This window comes from Eucalyptus grandis, chromosome 11, assembly GCF_016545825.1.
Source record: "Eucalyptus grandis isolate ANBG69807.140 chromosome 11, ASM1654582v1, whole genome shotgun sequence".
NCBI lineage: Eukaryota > Viridiplantae > Streptophyta > Magnoliopsida > Myrtales > Myrtaceae > Eucalyptus > Eucalyptus grandis.
In genome coordinates this window covers 19,839,089-19,846,027 of record NC_052622.1, presented here as the reverse complement: position 1 = coordinate 19,846,027, position 6,939 = coordinate 19,839,089, and the positions used below count along the sequence as shown (strand labels likewise).

The window sequence follows — 6,939 nt, the reverse complement described above, 5'->3', positions numbered from 1 at the left end:
CCCAAATGTATCAATGAGGCAGCATTTTCGGAAGATGTCAAACATAATTCATGAGCTAAAGTTAGCAGGTCACTCATTTACTAATGAACAACAAGTTCAGGCTGATATAAGGTTTTTTCCTAATAATTGGAAGCATATGAAGATCAACATGACACATAATAAAAATATGATCACTTTTGATGATATAACGCGTCATTTGGAATTAGAGAATGAGCATCTAAAGGCTATAAAATCCTCTACCTATATTTATGTTGCTGAATCGAGTTCGCGCAAAACTTCGGGCTTCAAGCACAAAATGAATCATTAATTCAACAACAAAGGACTAAGACATTCCGACGCAAGAAGCGTGGTGGGAAGAAAGGCAAGGCCAAGAAGAAGTGCTACAATGTCTTAGCTTTTTTAGGTGCCTAAAAGGGCTAAGACATTCCAACGCAAGAACCATGGTGGGAAGAAAGACAAGGCCAAGATGAAGTGCTACAATTGTGGCAAGATGGGTCACTTTGCTCGTGAATGCACTAAGCCGAAAGAGGTACCCTATTACTCCATTATTTTAAGTAATACTTTTGTTTCTAGCACTATAATGCTTGTTGAATCTTATCCAATGTGGACTGTAAACTCAAGAGCAACAGACCACGTAACTAGATACCGAGAAGCATTTGAACAGTCTAAAAGAATATGAATATTTGTAAGGAATAACTTAAGAATTGAAGTTAAGGGTATCGGTATATGTAAATTAATTTTACATGGTGGTCGAAACCTATTCATATATGATGTCCTCTCAGATCTTCGACAAAACTTGGTCTCCGTAGTTGTTCTTCTTGTTTATGTTATATATTGAATTTTCATGGTGATTGTGTTGACATTTTATTTGAAACAGTTTATTATTATCCAGGTTATGTAATGAATAGTTTTATGATGTTAGATATTGACTATGATCAAAACAATGTTAATGTCGATTGTTATTTTTCTTTAATTGCATCTTCTAACAATGTTGAAATTGATGCAAGTACTTAACATACTAGATTAGATTACATCAGGTTACAAAGAATGTAAAGATTGGCTAGATAATGCTGTTTAGGGTCACTCACTAATGTTAATTTACCCATATGTGAACATTGTCTAGCAAGAAAAACAACTAGAAAACCATTCAGTAAAGGATCTAGAACCAAATTTTCATTGCAACTCATACATTCTGACATTTGTAGTCCTTTGAACATGAGGGCGAGGCATGGAGCCTCATATTTCTTCACTTTCATAAATGACTTCACGCATTTCGGTTATATTTTTCTGATCTCATATAAGTTAGAAACATTAGATTGCTTTAGACAATATGTATCGATGGTAGAGAATCAGTTAAACAAAACAATAAAGGTATTAAGAATTGATTATAGATGTAAGTATTTATCTAAGCAATTCAAGGCTCTTTGTGATAAAAAGGGAATTGTACAACAATTGATTATTCCTGGTACTCTACAACAAAATGGGGTTGCTGAGAGAAGGAATAGAACCATATTAGAGATGGTTAAGTTTATGATGGCGCAAGTAAATTTACCTATCTCTTATTAGGGAAATGCGTTATTAACTGTTGCCTATGTACTTAACCGAGTGCCCTCAAAATCGGTCACTTCCACCCCTTATGAATTGTGAACTGGTAGGAAACCAGACTTAAGTAATCTATGTCCATGCAAATGTGCAACTTATGTTTATGATTCTTCCCATAAATATGACAAATTAGGTCATAGAAAGAAGAAATGTATCTTTATAAAATATTCTGAATACTCCAAAGGGTATGTTGTCATAGGTTAACAAGCTTATGAAAGTATGACTTAAATGGAGTCACGAGATGTCATATTCTTGAAAAACGATTTTCTTAGTAGAGATGAGATTGATAAGAACTTCCAATTATATGAGATAAAATATTTTAATAACACACCCACTAATGTTGTAAGGGAAATGAAGATTTATCTCAATATATAAGACCTAATAGGAGTGTTACATCACCTGGCGAACTGAATTCAAGAAAAATTCAGTTATGTAAAAGTACTCGTAAAAGTATTCCCCATTGTTGATTTGAGATTGAAGGGGAAGCATTTATGATTGCTCAAAAAGACGATATCGAGCCTAAGACTGTCCAAGAGGCTCTCTCATCCTCTAATAAGGAAGAATAGAGAGAAGTTTTGGAAGATGAGATAGAGTCAATGAGAGCAAATCACGTCTAGGACTTAGTTAATCTACCACCTAATCGCAAGGCCATTGGAAACAAATGGGTTTTTAAGATTAAGTGAAGGGCGGATGGATCTATCAAAATGTATAAGGCCCATCTTGTGACAAAATGTTATACTCAACAGGAGGGTATAGATTATAAAGAAACATTTTCACCATTTTTAAAGTTTATCTCAATACGCCTTATCTTTGAATTACATCAAATGAATGTAAAGACGGGATTTCTTAATGAAGAACTAGATGGGGAAATTTATATGAAGCAGCCAATAATTTTCATAGTTAAAGGTCAAAAGTATAAAGTTTGCAAGTTTTATCGTTCAATATATGGTTTTAAGCAATTATCTAGATAGTGGTATCTTCGTTTTCATCGAGCCATAACAACTTTTGATTTCATAATGATCGAAGAAGATCACTATGTATATGTCAAGCTGTTCGAAAATAAATTTATGATTCTATCTCTTTATATGGATGATATTTTATTGGCTGGAAATAACAAGATTTTGGTTATTACCATAAAAGAATGTTTGTCCTCCAATTTTGAAATGAATGACATGGGAGGACCTACTTATATATTAGGAATTAAGATCGAAAGAGATCAATCAAGGAAACTCCTTACTTTATCACAAGAGTCTTATATAATGGAGATTCTTGAACGTTTCAATATGTAATACTGTAATCCCATTGATACCCTTGTCATGTAAAGTGAAAGCCTAAGTACTAAGATGTGTCCTAAGGCTCTAAAGTAAAATAAAGTGATGGAAATTGTTTCTTATGCAAGTATGATTAGAAGTTTGATGTATGCCATGATGCGTATTTAACCCGACATATGTTATGCCGTGGGATTGGTGAGCCGATATTAATCAAATCTCGGTTAAGCACACTGGAAAGCAGTGAAGAGGATCCTGAGATACTTAAAAAGCACCATGGATTATCGACTTTGTTACCAAATGAATAGTTTACACTTATTAGGCTATTTATAGGTTGATTGGGGGTGGAGACCTCGATGAGCGTAAATCAACTTATGGATATGCATTCTTGTTCAATGGAGGTGCAATTTCTTAGAATAACAAGAAACTGACATGCACGGCCTTGTCTACAATGGGGGCAAAATTTATTGCATGTTCTGTCACAGTGCAAGAAGTAATATGGCTAAAACATTTCTTGAAACATTTAGCCATTGTCACTGAGATTTTAAGACCGATGATAGTTTATTGTGATAGTCAAATAGTCATTGCCTATATGAAAGATCCCAAGTATCATGGAAGGACGAAACACATTGACATAAAGAACAACTTCATCAGAGATATAATAACGCAGAAAAAAATGATCTTACAATACATTTCAACTAATAAAATGGTTGCTGATCCATTTACGAAGGCTGTTCTTAGAGACATTCTTAACTCACAGGATATTACTAAGATTACGTAGAATGTGATATGTATTATTGTAGATGATCATTAGTTTATGTATATGTGGATATATGTATTGTACTTGTTTATTTATTACTAACTTGATGTTTTATCAATAAGTACAAATCAATTATGAGACTAGCACAAACACACATATATTATTGAAAAGTATGTCAACAGGCAATGATTGACGCATTCACACAAGCAATCACCTCAAGTGTTATAGTTAGTATGTTGAGATGAAACGTTATGTACAAATAAATGCTGAAGAGCAAGTTTAGTACATAAAATGTCACCTTGATTGGAGTCAAGATGAGGTCTATGATTTATATATAATAAGACCGGACATGATAGTCTCATAATCATGTATACCTGAAAGATACCTGATGTGAGTACTTAATTGGGTGCTATAGAAATCGAGCTGATATAGCACTCGAGCTAAACTTGAGTACTTGAAAAGCACGTGACTTTGTTTAGGCAACAATTCGTATAGTGGATATATTTAATAATTGATATACGCTCTTATAGAAAGAGAAGTCAATTATAACTTGTAATTCATACTATATGTGCATTGTATGACCAACAAGGGAAGGTGAGTGAAATTATTCCTATTTACTCATCGTGTGAGCTCTTACGGTAATTTATAACTTACTCATATGTTACTTCTGACTATGTTCTCGAAGTGAAAGATCAATGTTGCTATTTTAGCATGTTAGCGGTGGTCATGAATAAATATGGCTTTATGGGACGTGTATAGGAAAGCAATTGTTCTGAAATGGAGAGAGACATGAGTGCGAATGAAGACTATTGTTGTTTTACATCTATCACATGTACTTACTGATCAATTAATTATATCACCTTCTGTAATTGCAGATATGATTGTAAATATATGGTGTTTTGAGAATAGTCAAGTATAGCTTTTAAAAAATAGGTGTACTTGGATTGATCTAACAAAATATGTCTGGGGTACTGTGAGACATCAATTGTTTATTTCTTTTTAGGGTTGTAGCCATTATGTCATCCCTAATAGGTGCATAATTTGAGCTCCCAAGTGCTGGTGTACTCAATGGTAATATGAATTGTTTCTAAAGTTGATAAATGTTGAATACCTTATGTTCTTGATAGAGTGCTATCAAGCCCATCATGTCCAAGTGGAAGATGTTGTACTTTATTAGTACGTCCATGATGGGGTGCAATACGTACCGTTTCGTCTTGATATGCTATGATGGAAAAGACACCCTTTGAAAGGGTATGAGAAAGTCACAAAATTCTTCTGAAAATAACCGTTAGTACTGTTGGCAAAACATACGCTCAAAAAGAAAGCATTCTCCTTTTCTTGTCCATTTTCTATTAAAAGAAAAAGAAGGCGTTCCATTTCTACTTTAAAACAATTGGCATTTAAGCTGTGAAAATTAAATGTTTTTCTCGTGACTACATTTAGACCAACGTGAAGTAATATTGTTTGTGATTCATCTGCAATTCAACAATCGTTCTAGGGTAAATTGCTCATTGTGCAATAGAAAAAAGTAAGTCATTTTCCGCTGACTTTCTTCCTACACTTCCAATGGAGAAATCATAGTCACGCAAATTAACATGAAACATTCAGCTTACAAGACCGTCAAGTACCAATCATTGACCTTGACACAGCTGTAAAATCCAGCCCACAACTCCCTTTTCCTCGTCCCGTTCTGTCTCCTTGTTTACACTAGAACATATTTTTTTTTAGCAGATGGACCAACTTCTCCCTCTGCTGCTCCTCAACTTATCTCTGTTCGTCAAACAAATGGTATGCCCTTCCCTAAAATCAAGTATTTTTAAAAGGGAACAAAACCCGTCGTCATGCCTCTCCTCCTCCTCCTTAACTTTTATCCTCTACTTATCTTCATCCTTTCTCCTCACCTCTTCACCTTTGTCTTTTTACATTATTTGAAGCGAATTGACCTTTCCACCCCACCTCGGGCTCTATAAATACCAATCCTCCACACTTCCTTTTCATCACGGACCAAAGCATGGCTATTAGCCCAATGAAGGGAATGCTTCCAAGCCCTGTCACCATTCTCAATTGGTCCTTCTTCCGAAATGACCAACCTAGGTACAAAAGAATGGGAACTTCATGTGTACATGGTATTGATCAAAGAACATAAACTTTATTTCTCCTTTCAAGACTAGAATAATAAAGATTCAATTCACAGGTTTGAAACTTGCTACCAAATTGCCTTGGCCATCAAGGAAGAAGTTGAAGATCTCGAGAAGGCAGGGATCAATGTTTTTTAGATTGATGAGCTAGCTTTGAGAGATGGTCTGCCATTAAGAAAGTTTGAACAAGCTTCCTACTTGGATTGGGCTGTCCACTCTTTTAGAATCACTAACTGTGGTGTCAAGGATACTACCCAGGTTTGTTCATAGTTCCCTTACTTTTCTTTCTCTCTTTTCATTTTTTTTTTTTTTTATGTGGGAAGATCTGTTTCTCACGTATACTGATTTCAATTGGTGACTGTTACTAATTGGTAGATCCACACTCACACATACAACTCCCAGTTCAACGACTTCCCCCTCTCAATCATCAACATGGATGCTGATGTCATCACAATCGAGAACTGTTGCTCCGGTGAGTCAGTTTTTCGCTAGGGAGTCAAGTATCGTGCTGGGATTGGCCCCGGCGTTTATGACATCCCGTCTCCCAGAATACAAACAGATTGCTGACAGTCTCACCAAGAAGCTCGCGACAAACATATTGTCGTTTAACCCTGACTACAAATTCAAGACTCGTGAACACAATGGAGTCAAACGTGCGCTTGATAACATGGTTGATGTTGTCGAGGTCCTCCGCATTGAACTTGCGCATGCTATGAAAGAAAAGTTTGAGTAACTCCCGGCTCAAATGGAGAGTTTTATGAGGTTGAGCTTTAATGACCCAATCTGCTACTTGATTATCCACGCTAGGTTTACAAGTTCTGAGATTATAGACATAACTATTGGGCAATTTTATGCTTGTTCAATCCACCATCTTTGTCTTTGAGTGATGTTTGGCAAACCTTTGTTTGTTCAAAAATGACACTAGTTGGATACTCGAGAAAATCTGTAATTATATGCTATCGATGACTTCATCTATCGATTGTTGATTGGCGACGGCTCTTGGCGATAATCTCCGCACTATTCGCTGTCGATAACTTTATTGGCACATTATTGATTTTTCTTGAAGTGATCGAAGGTAATTTCTATTGATGACATCCGTTTTGACCAACTTTTACTTTCTTCGACTGAGCTTGATACTCGTCGATTATAACCAAAATTCGGTCATTAGCGT

At 35.4% G+C, this 6,939-nt stretch overlaps 1 pseudogene; it reads left to right on the top strand.

Moving 5' to 3' along the window:
* Positions 1 to 5,641: 5,641 nt before the first annotated feature.
* LOC120289807 lies at positions 5,642 to 6,501 on the top strand (annotated as a pseudogene).
* The last annotated feature ends 438 nt before the right edge of the window (positions 6,502 to 6,939 follow it).